Source organism: Maylandia zebra, linkage group LG20, assembly GCF_041146795.1.
Source record: "Maylandia zebra isolate NMK-2024a linkage group LG20, Mzebra_GT3a, whole genome shotgun sequence".
In the NCBI taxonomy this organism is placed as follows: domain Eukaryota; kingdom Metazoa; phylum Chordata; class Actinopteri; order Cichliformes; family Cichlidae; genus Maylandia; species Maylandia zebra.
The window spans coordinates 20,816,888-20,835,920 of record NC_135186.1 but is presented as its reverse complement, the minus strand read 5'-3'; the positions used below and the strand labels follow the sequence as shown (position 1 = coordinate 20,835,920).

General features: G+C 43.2%; 1 pseudogene; it reads left to right on the top strand.

The window, feature by feature from the left end:
* Window positions 1-17,143: 17,143 nt before the first annotated feature.
* LOC143414297 (uncharacterized) lies at window positions 17,144-17,977 on the top strand (annotated as a pseudogene).
* Window positions 17,978-19,033: the final 1,056 nt, after the last annotated feature.

Sequence of the window (19,033 nt, the reverse complement as noted above, 5' to 3'; positions counted from 1 at the left end):
ACTGACCAGCCACTTTATTAGGTACAACTTGGTACCAGGATGGACCCCCCTATTGCCTTCAGAACTTTCAGAACTCTAAATTTTTTGCAGCATAGTTTTACCAAGGTGCAGGAAACATCTAAGATTTGTCATCATGTCATTGCTTCAAATTTGTCAGCTGCACATCAACCATGCAAATCTCTTATTCTCATCCCAAATGTCCTCTAGTAGATTGAGACTTGCTGGAAGCCATTTGAGTACAAGAAACTAGTACAACAGATGTCAAACTCATTTTACACGGTGTCCTACATATGGACCGGGAAAATTCCCCTGTAAGTGTAAAGATGTAAACTGCATATTTAATCCGTGCGATATCTTCAGCTCAATACATGTCTCAGTTTTTCTACACGATAAAGAAAAGCTGCTGGAATAAATGACAGAAATCTGTCAGCGCTTTTAGTCTGTACTGGGGGTTTAATCTTGTCCCATCTTTCCAATATGCCAGTATATTTGTCCATGTTTGAAATTGGTCTGATGTTTTCAACATCGCCTCTTTCAAGTGAACAAGTTCAAAACCAGATTGGAAAACTCTGGGTCGACTTGAAGTTAGAAAACACTCTTTGGCAACAGCCTAGCCTGATCGCTGACCTAGTTAGCTGACCTAACGAACAAATACAGGCGGAGCTTCTACAACCAACCCTTCTTTGAACACCGTTAACTTCATTCCATACACATATTAATATTATTATTACTACTACATGGCAAAATGTTACCCAAGAACTCAAAACCTGCCCTGATGTCTTATTATTATTAACATATAATACAATCCTGCCAAGTGAGTAATTTACTAATAACAACAGACATAAAAATTTACATAATTAGTGATGGAGTGTGGTATGTAGTCTGAGCAGATTAAGAAAACTGGAGTACAAATAACGGTCGATCACTCACCATGACCTCGGCGTTTGGCCTTGACGATTCTGCCAGGCAGACATTTTGAAACACTGTTTTCAGACAGCAAATTGGGTTTATAATATACTCGTTTGCGCACGTTGGCCCGAGTGGCATAAACATGAAACTTAGGGAACTCATCCCTGAGATACCAAAGACATGCCGAATGGTGGAAGGACGCAATTTGTGGCATAACAGCTTTTGGATATTATTAAATAAGACTAAAAAGAGACCGTCCACTTCCGGGCTTGCCGGTCTTTTTCACTTTCAATATTATGAAAGCCTTAAAAACAGAAAGAAGATGCGACGAAAGCGGCTTAATAATTTGTCGTATTCATATCCACAGATGGTCAAATCGCAGAACAACATTATGCCGGATGTCATTTTGCAGCCGGGTCCTGCACGTGTATGCGCATGTCGCATTGAGGCACACTTTAGAATATCGGAAATATAAACTCTATAACACAACATTTGTGTACAATGTGAATATTAAATGTTAAAGCATGTGTTTAGAGTATTTCCTATTAAAAAAAAATACAAAATACACACTCTTGTCCCAGTTTTACAAACGTTTATTAGTCTAATCCTTTCATTTTACTAAAGGGATGTTTGATTTCATATATCACACCTTGACACACTGACATCACTTTAATGGAATTATTAGTGTAAAGGATGGTATTCCTCTTTGGAATTCTGAGTTGTGGATATATTTTCTAATCTGTCAGATGCAGAAAGTCTCTGATGAATAGTGAAAAGTACATTTCCAGCTTTCAGTTTAGTTTTCTAAAGTGTTTCTCTCTAAAAACACCACTTTATGCTGGTATTAGACCTTAAAAAATAAGTCAACTAGATGTAATGTTGATGTTTTATAGGTAGTCCAGAGAAAAGTAGGACAAAACCCAGGTGACTAATTTTACCAGGTGAAACGTCTCCTTCGACTGTGTTGTTTAATCGTGCTAGAATCTGATTTTAGAGACTCTGAGAGGGTGCAGACTCTTGTCTATTGCAGCGGACACATTAGTGGCCCTCTGAGTCTGATGATTGATGACAAGCAGTGGGAAAGCTCCCTGTGGGCAGAGTGGGGGAGTGGAAAATCAGTAGTTTGTCATTTAAATACTATCACCTCACAGAAATATGTTTGCTGTGTGTGAGCCTGTGCACTAAGTGTGGAGTTCACTGACTGTGGTGCTAAAAACCTCCAGCAGCACTAAACCTGTACTATGGGACAGAAAAACTGAAAAAAATACCATCCAAGATTTTGCATCAGCTGCTGTTTCATGTACTTGTTGCTTGGCCTGCTGGTGCCCATCCATAGGATAACCAAGCTGTAGAGGAAACCTTCTTCAGCTTGATGGCTCCAAGGGCTGGGCCATACCCTACCGTTCACTTTTTTTTTTTTTTTTTTTATTGAAAGAAATTTTCATATACAAAACAAGTCAAGGAAACAGACCAGAATTGTAACAATTTACATTATAAAGATGGTGCAGCAAGTCATCATAACTTTACAGGGAGAAAATAAAAGTTTCTAGGGTCGAGTAATAAGGAACAAAGACCTTTTGACATAGGAAGGAAAATTAGAATAGCAAGTATTTTGTGATTTTACAGTATAGTACAGCAGTTTTTTTTGTTCATATTTGAAATAAGCTTAAGTCACTTAAAATATTGACAAAAGTAATTCAAGGAGACAGTAAACATAGGAGAGGCATTCTTCCACTTACATAAATGAATAAAAAACTTACATAGTACTATTACAAAATTGACAACATCTGAGATTTCAGAATCCAGATTGTCCATAAAGTAAAGAATATCCTTAGATGTGAAGGAAGGTATATTGGAAATTCTGAGTGAAACCCAACAGTGTATTTCAAACCAAAAAGCATTAACATACTGACAAGTAAAAAATAGATGCTCTAGTGTTTCTGGATCGGAAGAACAGAAAGAACAAGAGTCGGCCTCAAAATTAAACCTTTTATACAGGAATTCTCCAACTGGATAAATGCCGGATATGATTCTGAAGTGTGTTTCTTTCATTTTAGGCGCAAGTGGGTATTTTAGGTAAAAAGAAAATGACTTTTCTTTCAACATGCTATCAAGGTCATGTCTGACATTGACATTGTAGTTGCAGAATACCATTTGCTTAAAGGTATTAGAGATTAACTTATTATTAAATTGTTTGTCCTTTATTGAGGTATTACCTATCGTCAGTGAAGGTAAGCATGTTCTTATTAGTGAATACTTTAAAGTATTTACGATAAGATTTAACAACGGTGTGGGTAGTGCTTTACAAATCTTATTATAATTATTAAATGAAATGTCTATTTTATACTTATCAATAAATTCTTCATAAGATAGCAAGTTTCCATTTTTATCAAGCAGATCAACAACAAAACATACACCGCTATCATACCAGTCTGATTTAAATAAGGACTTCTTATTGATGACTATAACCCTATTATTCCACAACACAGAAGTGTGAGGTGAAAAATTGTGGGTGAAAATTAGTTTCCCAAAATTCAAAGCTTGCTTATAGAAACTAGACAACTTAAGAGGAATCTTAGACATTTCTTTATCACATCTGAGCAGAAAATCCAACCCCCCGACCTTATTAAAGAGTTTGTTTGGAATATGGTACCACATAGATTGAGGATAGGAAATGCAGTCTTTTATCCATCTGAGCCTGAATGCAGCAATAATGGATTCAAAGTCTAAAGCTTTCAAGCCCCCATTTTCATAGTCTTTAACTAATTGTGATTTGCGTATATAATGTGTTTTATTCTTCCAGATAAAGCTGAATATAATAGAATTGGACAGCTTAACCATTTTAGGAGATGTAAAAATTGAATAACAGGGGTATATGAGTCTTGCTTTAGACAGTAAGATACGACCTAATATGGATAAATCACGTGTTAACCAATGATTAAATATTTTTTTAACTACATTTAATCTAGGAGTTATGTTATTATTCTCTCGATCATTAGTATTTTTACTGATTATTAAACCAAGGTATTTTACCTCCTCTTTACTGGAATATTGTTAATAGTACTGTGATTACAGCTGTGTACAGCTAAGATTTCACATTTTTTAAGGTTTAGTGTTAAGCCGGATGCTTTTGAGAATGAAAGAATTTTATTAATTGCAGTAGAGACCATATTTACATTCCTCAGAAATAAGCCAGTGTCATCAGCAAATTGACTAATTTTAAATTCTTTATCAAGAATGTTTATGCCTTCCAGATCTGAAGAGAGTTTGATATAAATGGCAAGCATTTCTGCTGCAACAATAAACAATAACGGGCTAATAGGGCATCCCTGACGAATACCACGATTATTTTTAAAACTATTAGAAAACCCTTGATTGAGTGCAATACTACTTGTCATATCTCTGTACAACATTTTCACTACACTAACAAATCCGGGACCAAAACCCACAGCCTCCAGAGCTTTAAATAAAAAATTATGCTCCAAAGAATCAAAAGCTTTAAAGAAATCAAGAAATAAAATAAGGCTATCATGAGGAATTAAATGATTGTAATCCAACATATCTAATACTAAACGGGTATGATGATGGATATGACGTCCTTTTATAAAGGCTGACTGTGTCTCATCTATTATTTGAGTTATTCCTGTTTTTAATCTGTTGGCATAGACATGAGCTAACAATTTGTAATCACAGCAAAGAAGTGTGATAGGTCTCCAGTTATCTAAAAGAATAGAGTCCTTGTTTGGTTTAGGAAGTAAAGAAATTATTCCTCGTTTCAGTTGGAGATAGCATCTGATTATTTACACATTCATTAAACACCTCTAGTAATAGATCTTTAATGTCACTCCAGAAATATCTGTAAAATTCAATCGTGATTCCGTCGGGACCTGGTGATTTACCACTCGCCATTTGGGAAACAGCAGTATCCAATTCAGTTAAAGTGATTTCAGACTCATTGAGATTTTTAAAGTGTGTGTCAATTTGAGGAATTTTTCCATGGATAGAGCTAAAAAAAGAATAAGTCTCCGAACTGGAATAATTTGTAGTGTAGAGGGCTGAAAAGAACTCGGTAATATAGTTGTTTAGAGTCTGTTGGTCTTCAGTCAGGGTATTATTAATTTGTAACTTCATTATAGTTTTTTTTTGTTTGTCTAGTTTTCTCCAGGTTAAAGAAATAAGAAGAATTATTTTCCCCCTCCTCAATCTATTTAGCCCTTGAACGAATGAAGGCACCTTTTGCTTTGTCTGTATAAAGTTCATCTAGTTTGTACTGCAACTGGTTTAGTTCTATAGAGTTTTCCTCTGTCAGATGTGATAAATTGCACAATGAACTTATTTTTGCGGTGATTTCAGCCTGTTTCTGTCTCCTTTTATTAGCCATTAATTTTCCTTCTTCACTGGCAATTTTTCTGACATTAAACTTCAACCATTCCCATTTACTAGTAGAAGAAAAATCCTCCATTGCTTTTACCTCTCCTATTAAGAATTTAATTTTTATACAAAAAGATGAGCTTCTTAAGAGGTTACTGTTAAACTTCGAGTGAGAATTCTTCGGTTCTGATAATCTATTATCCGGGGAGATTGAAAGTGTTATGGCACAATGGTCAGTAACAGGGGAGTGAAGAATCTTACAGTTGGATGATAGGGGGAAGAGACTACCAGTTATTAAGCAATAATCCAGTCTTGAGCATTGAGAGCGCTCAGAATTACTCCAGGTGTAATGCAGTTTTTCTGGGTTTAAGTTACGCCAGATATCGATTAGGTTGAGGGTGCAGGAGAAATCCATTATTATTTGGTTAAAATGAGAAGAGTTATATTTAGTTGGAAATCTATCCAGTTTTTCATCTGGTACCATATTAAAGTCACCTGCAACAACGACTTTTTCAATTGAATAAATGATCTTCCATTTTTCTATCATTTTTTTCAAATCAGAAATTAATTTCCGGTTTTTAGCTCTATTGTTGAACCCATAAACATTTACTAAAATGTACTTAGTATCATCCAACTCTATGTTAACCATTAACCAATGACCTTCCTCATCACCTTTATGATCAATAACTCTTCCATTAAAACGATGTAGAAAAATAGCCACTCCTGCTGAATGAGAGGTACCATGAGATAAATAAATATCACCGCTTCCCCACTGCTTTCTCCAAAATATATGATCATCTTTACTACTGTGTGTCTCTTGAAATAAAAAACAATTTGTGTTAGGCTGTTCCTTTATGTTACTTCTTAAACCTCGAACATTTAAAGAAAATATTGAAAGAACCATTGAATATAGCTTGAAAGTGCTGTAATAACTAGAGTAGGGCAATGGAACGTTTTACCTCCTATTAACTAATAAACCCAGTGAAAGTTAAGGACCATTGAGCAAGTTACCGGCTTAAATTTAGTTGAACAGTTATACCTTCTTATCTAGGTCGTTATAAAGTTCTTTCATTCTTTGATTTGACGACCATCGATGACAGCATATCCGTCCTTCAGGAAAGCTTTGAGCCCTCTGCTCCTTGCCTCCTCCACCCTCGGCCACAGACGTTTGCGGGCTTTGTCTGTCTTCCTTACAAAAGTCCTCTCTAAACCGAATCTTCTTCTCCTTGCAGAACTGCGCCTCCTTGGACATCTTCCACACTAGGTCTCGAACAGTTCTCATGGCAAACTGTATGACAATCAGCCTGGGTTTGTCACCAACTCGTCCCTTCTGACCCAGCCGGTGCACTGTATCCACTGTGTTGTATAGCTGCTCGGCGTTCGCAGAAATGATCTTGGTCAGAATTCTGATTATTTCTTCTCTCATGCTTTCCCCCTCCTTTTCAGGAACGCCAGTTAGCAGCAAAGACCATCTCCGTTTGTATCTAGCATGCTCCAGACACATTTCCCGAAGAGCCTCGTTCTCTTTTTTCAGCGTCGCCATCTGCGTTTTAATACGTTTCACATCTTCCACCACAGATTTAATAGCTTCCGTATTAGCATCCACAGACTCCTTTACTTTTCTTACAGCGTCTGTGTTTTCTTGCAGCTGGAATTCATAATTCTTTAAATGTTCACTTTGGGTGTCGAATTTACATACCAGTTTTTGGATAGCGTTGAGGAGAACTGTGTTTGAAACTTCGTTTTGCGTCTGTGATTCGTTAGCCTTCATTTTCTTAGGATTTGGACTGTGAGATTATTCTGTTATCATATGTTATCTTATATTTGTAGTTAAAATAGTTGAATTATGGTAACTGCTGTAGGTCATATAATATCCTTTCGTCTAGATTGTGTGCTGTGTATGTAGCTTAGTTTCCATTATATTTTTGGGTTAAAAGAATGTGACCATTTTTGGATTTGTTAGACAGGTGTACATTACCCTGTACCCTTGATCTACTGTGAATGTGTTACACTGTTTCTTGACATTTCAAGAAACAGTGTAAGCATTCTCTAAATCATGAAGAGAATGTTGTGTGTAGAGGACCTTGTGCCGATAATAGAAGAAACAGACCACATTCCATACCCCCACCTTTACAGAGAGCAGAAAGACAGGGAGCCGAGGTCATAACTTAGGCGCCATAACAGAGAAAGAATGTGAATGTTTAGGCTCTTACGACTAGGTGGGGGCCACTAGAGGCTATAAGAAGCTGAGTAACCAGTCACCATTTTGAGATTTGCTGTGACCCTCTGCATGCATGTCTCCCCATCCGGATGGTTTATGCTCATTGTATGGAAATAAATGATTGTTGATTGAGCATTTATACACCGAGTATTGTCCTTCCTTCAGCCCAAAGATTCAAAGAATTTGGAGATCTTAACAGGACTTTTAACCGGTGTGTGGTGTCGATCAGCTTGCGGTCTGTCTTGTGATAAGTCGTGCTGCTGATCCATCCATTCAATATCTTCTTCGTCGCACGCCTGTCGAAGAGCCGCTAGGTGGTAGCCATGATCTTTGTTAATGTTAGCCATTTCGCCGCTTCGGAGAAGGTGGCCGAGAATGACGGAGAGAAACACAGGGAGGACGTTTTTGAGTTTTAGAGATGAAGTATAACTAGTCTGCTTCTAATTCCGGTTTACTTGATTGCGGTCAAGACATAAAGGAGGTTCTTTTCAGGAAAAGCCTCGGAGCCCACTCAAGTTGAACCGCTCACTCCGCCATCTTCCCAGAATATCCTACTGTTCACAGTAATATCGGTATAATGTTGGGCAATGATAGGAAAATGAAATATCGCGATAGAATATGGGTAAAACGCGCATGCGCAGTGCCTTTGTTTTCATACGCACATGGCGGAAAAAGCATGACGGCAACGGAGAATGTGAAGGGCGAACGTGGATCGTTGAATGAAACGGATGATCAACTGGTCTCTGAATGCTATTGACACCCTTTTCTCTCTTTTTTTTTTTTTTTTTCTTTTTTTTAAATGGAGAGCCTGAGTGCCCTGGAGGGACTTTCCCTGCCGGATACACGATGGACGGGTGGCAGAACTGGAGGATCATGTGCCTGGCGGGACTGTTGATCGAGGACGCTGAAGATATCTACCTATTCGGAACCATGATAACAGGGTTCATGCTGATCGGAGTTGGCTTAGCCCTGGTTTATCGGAGAAATAAGAGAGCGGAACCGGCTGTTCAAACCCCCCCCAAGGCTGCCCGCTGGAATTGAAATGGAACGAGGCGCAACCTCTCACAACGAACGTAATATGGTCAACACCTTGGAGACGCTTGCAGCTGCTGTGAAGGCTCAAAACAACACCATTGAGCGTATGAGGGGAAACATCAGAGAGAGGCCTGCTCAAAATGAGACCCTTGAGCGACAGTTGGAAAACATCGCGGAACGGATCACTGCAGTTGTGAGGTCTCGGAATCAAAAGAACGATAACACCATGGAACAGAAGTTTGATACCATCATGGGGAGGCTCGCGGCTCTCCAACGGGAGATCGAGAGGCCAGTGTCGGAGTGTTAAAGAGCAGCCTGAAAAATTCTCCTGGGCTGCTCGCATGGAAATGAACAAAACCAACATAAACATTGCGGATCCCCATCACGGCGCCAGCTGCAGGCCCAAGGCTGGAGCCGAACAATCACTCCCTGATAATGACTGTGTTACGGCTATTCTTCCCACCCCATGCAAGGACACCTGGATTGGCTGGAGGACTGTTTACTTAGCCTGATAGGCCGAAGGACACTGTCTCAGCTAAACTATGGACACGCACACACATACACTTACACTGATAAGCACTCACTCATCCCCCCTCCCTTTCCAACGCCTTCAATGCTTGTGCCCTACCGGGGAAGATAGCAGTCAACTGGACCAGCACAGATGCTGCAGGACCGGATGCGCTGTCTACACCGGCTCTCTCTCACCCTTTACCCGCCCCTGTTGCTTGTCTTGTGTTTCTATGGTGTATTGATAGTCATGTGCTTTTGTGCTGAGGTGTTTTTTCTGTTATCAAACTGTTCTCCCACTAGGAGCTCAGTCTGAGTGGAGTTTTTTTTCTCCTCCTCTTACCTCATGTAGTGTATTTTCGTTGTTTTTTCCTATCAGCCTACCTTTCTGACATGTCTGCCCAATGTGATGTTTGTGTAAAGTTGGTCAGAAGGTTCCTTTGTAAGTGCGCATGCGCCATTAGCGTGCTGCTCGCTGTAACCCTAATTTCCCTCGGGATGAATAAAGTATTCTGATTCTGATTCTGATGAACCAGAATTGGCTTGTAAAATTGCTGCAACTTCAGTGTGGAACTGGTTTGGCTTTCATCCGTCAGATACACAACAAAGCACTATTTTTGGTAGAGCATGCTAGCGGGCTGTTGTTATTACCGTGTTTTTTGGAAAATACGGCACACTTAAAGTCAATCCTTTGATTTTTCTGAAAGTCGACAGTGCCCCTTATAATCCCGTGTGCCTTATGTATGAACTCTGGTTGTGTTTACTGACCTCGAAACGATTTTATGTACACGGCGCTCGAAAATCTGTCAAATGTTTTAGTACGACTTTGCTAAGCTACGAACCCGCACCGCTAGATGGATTGTCGGAGCATTACAGCTACCGTAGGCAGGAGCCTCGCGGAGTGATACGTACTGTGCTTCAACATAATATTACCATTGTGTGTGTGTATAACCTCTTTTTAAGTTTTGTGGATATTATACATGGTTATGCTGAGGCTATATCGGCCAATTTCCACTGGAAATGCCTTTTGGGTAAACTGTCAGCAAGGAATTTGCATTTGCACTGTTAAATTTTATATAACTTTAATGCACATAAAATACAGCTGTTTGTTTAAGTGAAAATACATAGATGTTTTTTTGTTTGCACTAATAAAATTGTGATGTTGTAAAGTATTTTGTCTAGTGTCAATTATATCATCAGTTATATCGTTATCGCAAATTTTCAAATGTATATCGTGATAAATATTTTTAGTCATATCGCCCTGCTCTAATGGCTCCCCTCACCTCTGGTGTCCACCATTTGCTTGGTGCCTGTCTATGATGTACTGTAAGGGACATTATTATTGAAACGCTCTCACACACAATACATGAGCACGGACACACTCTGGATCTTCCCATATCGAAAAAAAATAGAAAAACTTAAAAGACTTGCATAAGATTTGGCTTACTTCATCTAGTGAATCATATAAGGCTTATATGATTTACTCATGAAAGTGGCCACTTTCATATATTGTTTTAGTAAGTATCCAAAACATACAAGTTTCATTTATATACATTTCCAAGGGCTCTTATATCTGTTTTCACTCTTGTATGCTTTTCATACAAGTTTCACACAAGACAGATACAAACTTTATAAGATTTATATATATCTTTTCCATATGGGTTGTCCTGTCATATGATCTGCCCGTCACTAACCTGGAGATTTGTGAGTGTGCACTTTCAGATCATATGCCTGTGTTATTCAACGTTGTTTTTAAACATACTGCAGTTAAATCTGGCAATTCTGCTCGGCGCTGTCGGGTTATTAATCCCTCCACTGCCGCACAATTTTCTGTTGCTTTTAATCAGCTCGGTGGCCCGTCTCCTCTGACACAGAAGAGCCTAATTCCTGGTTTTATACTTGCTGTCAAACAATCATAGTCTATGTAGCTCCTTTAAAAACCAGGCAGCCCAAGGCTAAACCCGAGCCTTGGTTTAATGAGAGCACTGGTGCTGTTAAGAGGGAATATCATCGAGCAGAATGGAGGTGGGAAAAGGATTAACTGCAGGTGTCAGCTCCTGACTCTGACCCCTCTGTCTCTGTCCCTTGCACTGCCGTTTTTACTCAGTTTGATTTTGTGACACTCTCCACTTTAGAGGATGTGGTTTGCCGTATAAGGCCCGCAGGTTCCCCACAGGATCCTTTCCCTCCAGAATTCTTTAAAGAAATTTTTCCTAGTATAGGACAGTATGTCCTTGACATTATTAACAGCAGTGTGTCTTCTAGTGTGGTTCCTGCAAATTTCAAACATGCAGTAGTGCAGCCATTGCTTAATAAACCTGGCCTTGATCACACAGTTTTAGCCAATTATAAGCTGCCTTTACTTTCCAAGGTTTTAGAGAAAATTGTTTTTAGTCAACTGAAAGATTTTCTAGATGATAATGGCATCCTTGAGGTTTTTCAGTCAGGTTTTTAAACCCTTTATAGCACAGAATCAGGATTATTAAGGGTTTTTAATGACATCCTTCTGGCATGTGATTCTGGTAACCATGTTGTTCTGGTCTTGCTTGACCTAGCTGCTGCCTTTGACACAGTAGACCACAATATTCTAATTTCTCGATTAAATGATCCTGTGGGTATTGGTGGCACTGCACTTAATTGGCTTAGGTCTTATTTGGCCAAGAGAACTGTCTCTGCCAGCCTTCTCGGTTCCGAATCATCTTCTGTTTCTCTGTCATGCGGCGTCCCACAGGGCTCAGTTTTAGGGCCACTGCTGTTTTTACTGTATTTATTGCCTCTGGGTTCCATCCTTAGAAGACATGGGATCTCTTTTCATTGTTATGCCAATGACTGCCAAATTTTTTTGCCACTAAAGCAGAAGGATGACATCTCCATAAACCCTATCTTGACATGTCTACATGACATTAAAGCCTGGTTGGCTCTAAACATTTTACATTTTAATAAAAATAAAACAGAGGTGTTGGTGTTTGGACCCAGTGGTCCCTCTGACTTCTCCTCTGTAGATTTGGAAGTCTATTTTAAACCTGTTGTTACCGACCTGGGTTTTAAAATGGACAGTGATTTTAAACGTGAAACGCTCTCACACACACTACTGAAACGGTCTCACACACATTACTGAAATGCTCTCACACACATTACTGAAACGCTCTAACACAAATTACTGAAATGCAGTTACACACATTACTGAAACGCTCTCACACACATTACTGAAGCACTGTCACACACATTACTGAAACGCTCTAACACAAATTACTGAAATGCAGTTACACACATTACTGAAACGCTCTCACACATATTTCTGAAACACTCTCACACATACATTACGGAAACGCTCTCACACACATTACTGAAACGCTTTTACACACATTACTGAAACGCTCTCACACACACAATACTGAAACGGTCTCACACACACAATTGAAACGCTCTCATACACAATACTGAAACGCTGTCACACACACTGCTTAAACGCTCTCACGCACAATACAGAAACGCTCTCACACACATTACTGAAACGCTGTCACAAACATTACACATTACGCAGTCATACACACACACAAAAGGAAATTCATGTGACGAAAAAATAAACAGAGTAGATACAAAATGGCTCTGGGAGTTTTAGTGCTCGAACCCTAATAAATTTATTCTATATCTACTTGAAAGTTTCTTTAAAAAAAAGAAACTTTCATGTCTGCACATTTATTAGGAAATGTGCACAGGAGACAGAGCCGGTAGGAAAAACAATACAAGTGTGAGTGTGAGGGTGTTCCATTCAGTCATGATCAATGCAATCCATGAGAGAACTATAAAAACGAGGACAACAGTCAAAGCAACATCAGCATCATCACCAATAACCACAATAATGCCAACAATAATGGCAATATCCACGACCACTGACCCACCATGAACAACCACAATGACTACTGTTTACTTTGGATGACGTGACAAAGATGTGTAATTCCACTTTTTTTCCAGGAGGAAACCTCGGTAAGTGTTAGGAGATATAGGGATAATCATACAATTTCAGACCCAGAAGGATGAGTTATAATTATTCATATCCCAGTGGAAAAGTCATTTTTAACAATAGTTCATTTGCACCTTGAGGCGACTGTTGTTGTGTTTGGCGCTGTATAAATCAAACTGAATTGAATTTAACATGAAAGTTTCTAATGAGGTCGTCTCATTCTTCTGACAGTCTAAACCTTCAGTTTTCACAGTGTCAGATCACCTGGTTTGAAACCGTTTGCTGTCTGATGATCTTGTAGAGATGTTGATAAGGATAAGATGTTTTTTCACTTTTTAATAATGATAACACTGCAGACAGAAATCCTGACAACTGGTATGAGGATTTCTCTAGAAAGCTCAAGATATAAGGGTGGAAGCAGGTAATGACAGTTTACTGAGATGTCAATGCAAGATGAAAGTCTGCCTGAGAAATGTGACATTGTTCAGATTAGACGTACCTTTAAAAGAGAAAGCTTGTAGCTGAAGTTTGTTGTTCTCTGAGAATAAGTGTGTGTGTGTGTGTGTGTGTGTGTGTGTGTGTGTGTGTGTGTGTGTGTGTGTGTGTGTGTGTGTGTGTGTGTGTGATAGAGAGAGTGTGAAACAGAGTACTGAACTCCCTCTTGGCAGCTATAAATAACAGGAACAGGATATTACATCAACAGCTGCAGGAGCACACGACATATTAAGACCAGCGTCACTTTGCATGGTTTGTAATGCCCTTGTGCACTTTAGCATCATTATTACTTTTTATTGCAGGGGAGGGTTCAGTGTGCAGAATATGCATGTGTTTCACAGTTAAAGCCCCAAACACAGTGATGTATAATGTGATGACACTGAAATCTTCAGATGTGCTCCTGCAGTTTTAAAAGAAACCACAGCCGACCAGCGTGTGAGCAGACAGAACCTACGCTGTGGTTCTCTTTCATAGCATTCGTTTCGTGTCTCACTATGGGGAACGCCTCCTGCGTGACCTCATCAGAAGCTCAAATACCATTACGCCAGCCCTTACAGGCTGGCTAGGTGACGCCCATGTCAGGAGGGGCCAGTGCCTCCCTATATAATAGGCTGACATAGCGTCAGATGTCATTCAAAAACCTCTTCTCGCTTCTCACAGAAGCCTGTAGACAACTGTGCTATTGGGTGCTAAAGCTAAACTGTCCACAGATTCGAGTGAACAACTCGGTCGCCGGGCGCTTTGTTCCCAGCTTTTCAGTTGTCCACTAGCATACAAGCAGTAGCAATACTGTTCTGTAGCTAGTGCTGGTGCCAAGTAGCAATACTTTCACCCAGGGAAGTAGCAATATTTCCCGAAAGCGAAGTAGCAACACTTTGCTAATAAAGGTACCCTAGCTTCACCATCAGGTAGCGATACCCTTCGACGCTAGCGGTTTTACACATTAGGTAGCAATACCTGTAGAAAAGTAGCAACACTTTTCACCCCACGTTAGCGAGGAATAGCAATATTCTCCGCACTCAGTGTCAGTCTCGCTAACGTGTGCGGCCCTCTAGCTAACCATGGCTACGACGGCCAACGAAGTTGCAAAACTTTGTCCTTGCGGCAAGAAGATTTCTGCCTGGGATACACACCCCGTGTGTGCGGCATGCCTGGGTTTATCTCACGCTCAGGCTGCCTTGACACCCGCACAAGACTGTATCCACTGCGCAGCTTTCCCACGCAAACTACTCCGCCGCAGGTTAGCTCGCCAGGCTAACCTGTCGGCTGGCGACCCTTTGCTGTGTGAGGCTGCTGCGGCGCAAGGAGAAATTGAGATGGCCGATGATTTGGCCGCAACGCCAGGGCCGAGCTGGGCAGAGGCAGACCCTCGGCCCATCGCGACCGCTTTCCCGTCGCTGGAAGCACACGGAGATCGTGTGTTTTTCCCCGATGCTGGAGTCACCTGGGGAGGAGATGCTAACGAGGACGGAGATGAGTCGGCGGACTCGGACCTCCTGCTGTCTGACGACGGCGAGGAGGAAGATTCCACCTCCTTGGCTAGCATCAGCTGGGCTGCAAAGCCCTCGGCTACCGGCGAGGTTGAAAAACCGACACCGCCGTCTCCCCTGGATCTCGACATGCAGGACATGTGCAAGCGCGCAGCCGCTAGGCTCAACATCCCGTGGCCCGCCATACAAATAGAGGTTGTAAAGTCTCGTTTTGACGGTAAGAAATTGCCGAAGGCAAAAAAGACGGGGAAGCATGTGTTGCCTGTTTTTCCCGAGCTACTCGATGAGATAGCGGTGACGTGGAAAGCAAAACCTTACAGCGAGAAACACCCCATCGCGGGGAGCTCCCTGTTGGATTGTGAGGGGATGGAGTCTGTCGGCCTCCGCCAGATGCCACAAGTGGAGCCGTTGGTAGCGAGCCATCTTCACCCGAAGACGTCTCTGTCCTCATCGGCCCCGTCTCTCCCCTCCAAAGCAGACCGCTTCCAGTCTAGCCTTACAGATAAGTGCTACAAGGCAGCGGCTCTGTCAGTAAGAGCCCACAACGCCTCCTCTATGCTAATGGCTTACCAAGCTGAGCTAGAAGAGGACATGACAGCTAACACAGATACCACAGTGTGGGAAGAAATCTGCGTTATAACTGACCACGTCCTTCGCCTCCACAAGGTAGCCATACAGGCTACTGGGAGAGCCATGGGCCTCATGGTTCTTCAGGAGCGAGCACGCTGGCTCGGGCTCACCAACCTGACCACCAAGGAGAAAGAGGAACTCCTCGACACCCCTGTCGTCCCTCAAGGTCTCTTCGGTGCGGCTGTTACATCCATGCAGAAGAGATGTGAGGAGAAAAAGAGAGATGATGAGGCTCTGAAACTCTGCCTGCCGAGGAGGGCCCAGCACGCCACCCCAGCAGCGCCGCGCCAGTCATTCGCGCAGGCAGCGTCTCGCCCGGTCCCCGCTTTCAGGATTCCCAAAGTGCCTAAGACGCAGGCAGCCCCCGAGGCTGCCGGGGCCCCTAAGAATCCATGGACTCGGAAGCAGTCTCCCCAGGCCAGACCTCAAGCGGCCCCTCCTCCTCCCCCCGCTGCCGCGATCGTGAGGAGGAAGAAGCGGCCGGCCTGACAGCCTCTCCTCTAGGCGGGAGCGAACCCAGTTTCCCCCCTTCATGGGCCGCCCTGCCGCCTCCCAGCTCCGTTCCAGAGCGAGTTCAACACAGAGTGCTTAACTCGGGCCGGCGTTCCTGTCACCGGACCCGCCAGAGGGAAAGAGAGCCAAAGTTCACAGTATTGTTTCACTAGCACTTATTTCGTGCATTCTGTATTAAAAAGCCCCGACACGCGCATCCAGGCAGTTTGCCGAGGGCGCTGTCGAGTGTTGCAAAACACATTAAAAAAAAAAATAAAAAAAGTTGAAAAACAAGAGCAACGTCTGCCATAACGCAGCCCGTGGAGACTCGCGTTTCCACGGCTGTGATGACGCAGATGAGCCCGTCACCTCGCTCGCCTGTGACAGAGGTGACGGGACACCGAAATGGCGTATGGTTCGCGCTGCGACCACAAGGGGGCGCCAAAACGCCATCTTCGGTGGAGTGGCCAGTGAGCCCTCTGTCTCTTCGCATGAAGAGCTGGGCCACCTGTGCTCAGTTAGCATGGGTGTTGAAGACACTGGAATAGGGCTACAGGCTGCAATTCAATGTCGCTCCACCACATTTCAAAGAAATCATTTACTCTCATGCTCTGGGCGTCAGTTTTCTCTTGGAGGAAATTTCCACCTTGAGAGACAAAAGAGCTATAGGAGTTGTCCCTCCCAAGGAAATGCACAGCGGATTTTATTCAAGGTATTTCCTTGTGCCAAAGAAAGGGAGGAGGGGGATGAGAGCCATTCTGGATCTCCGTGCCCTGAACCGGCATTGAAGGACATACAAGTTCAGGATGTTGATGCATGCCTCGCTGCTACGGTTTGTACAAGCAGGCGTCTCGTTCACATCGATCGACCTGAGGGATGCTTATTTCCACATCCCCATATATCCCCCACGCCGAAAGTATCTAAGATTTGCTTTCCAGGGGATAGCATAAGAGTGTGTAGCCCTGCCTTTTGGTCTCTCACTGAGCCCGAGGGTGTGTGACGTGCACCGAGGCAGCAGTGGCCCCGCTCATGGAAAAAGAGCACATTGACGCCAACTCAATGCATTACTTTCATAGGGCTCAGCCCAGACTCCCTCCGGGTGAGGGGGGGGGCACCCACGAGGGCAGGACAGTGAATGGGGAATGGGGCCCTCACACGCGCTCCACCCACATAAACTGTCTGGAACTGCTGGTGGTTCACCTGTCGCTAAAACACTTTCTCCCTTGGCTGTGAGGTCATCATGTTTTAGTGAGGTTGGACAATTCCACTGTTGTGGCCTACATCAACAGACAGCAGGGTCTGGGGTCCCCCCAAGTTACACACACTGGCACACAGACTGATAGTCTGGAGCAGTGTCCACCTGCTGTCACTGAGAGCAGCTCACGTGCCGGGGGTCTTGAACTTTGGAGCAGATCTTCTCTCCAGGGGCAACCCACTGTATGGGGACTGGAAGCTTCACCCAGAGGTGGTGAAGCAGATCTGGCTGCGATTCGGTCAGGCGACCGTGGACGTTTATGCATCCAGGGAGAATGCTCAGTGTCCCCTGTTTTACTCGCTGCACGATCAGAGAGCTCCACTCGGGGTGGATGCCCTAGCTCACGAGTGGCCGAGAACCCTCCTCTATGCTTTTCCCAGTGGCCCTCATTTCTCCAACTCTGGCCAGAGTGAGGGGGAGAAGTCACTATATGATCCTGATAGCCCCGCACTGGCCAGGGAAGCACTGGCTGGCGGTGATTTTTCAGCAGCTGTGCTTGGCCGTTACCACTACGCAGAGACCTCCTGTCTCAGACACAGGGGGGAATATTCCACCCCCACCCAGAGAGGCTAGCTCTATGGGCTTGGCCCGTGGGTGGTTTAACCTGAACACGGTGGGGCTCCCTCATAGTGTTATCGACACTATTCAGTGTTCTGGGGCATCGTCTACTAGGACGCTATATGAGCACAAGTGGCGTGTGTTTGAAAGCTGGTGCTTAGAATCACAGGCCATCCCTTTTCAGTGCTCTGTGGCTGTGATTCTTCAGGCCCTGATTAATAGGGGTAAAGCCTTCTCCACCATCAAGGTGTATTTGGCAGCAATTTCAGCCTGCCATATTGGTTTTGAGGGAAAGACTGTTGGCCAGCATCCCTTAATATGCCGTTTCATGAAGGGTGCACGGCGTAAATTGCCTACGTCTAGGCTGTTGGCTCCATCGTGGGACCTTCCCACAGTGTTGGCTGCGCTCTCCTGTTGCCAATTTGAACCCCTGGAACAGGTTGGGTTAAAATTTCTGTCCTTGAAGACGGCTCTATTAATTGCTTTAGCTTCTGCTAAACGTGTGGGAAAGATCCACGCTCTCTCAGTGCATCAGTCATGCATTCAGTTCTCCTCGGATAATACGAGGGTCAGTATGCGGCTCACCCTGCCTTTGTCCCGAAGGTTGTCGGCACATGTTCACCAATAGAACTGCCGGCCTTTTGCCCACCGCCTTTCTCCTCAGAGGAGCAACAGCGGCTGCATACCTTATGTCCAGTCCGTGCTCTGCGCATTTACATGGACCGAACCCAGAGTGTCAGACAAAGTGACCAGCTGTTCGTGTCCTGGGCTAAACCACATATGGAAAAGCCTGTGTCTAAACAGCGCCTCTCCCATTGGATTGTAGGAGCAATTGCCCTGGCCTATACTAGCAGGGGCCTTCAGCCCCCTGCTGGCTTACGTGCACATTCCACTAGAGGTCTGGCGACCTCATGGGCTCTCTTTAGGGGAGTTTCTATTCAGGAGGTGTGTGCAGCTGCATGCTAGACTTCACCTCATACATTTGCTAGGTTTTACAGGTTAGATGTGACAGCACCTAACCTAGCGCGTTCAGTCCTCCGTGCAGGTTCTTCCCGGGTGGGGGCCTCTCCCCTGTGAAGTGCTGTTGGGGACAGTTGTCTTCTTAA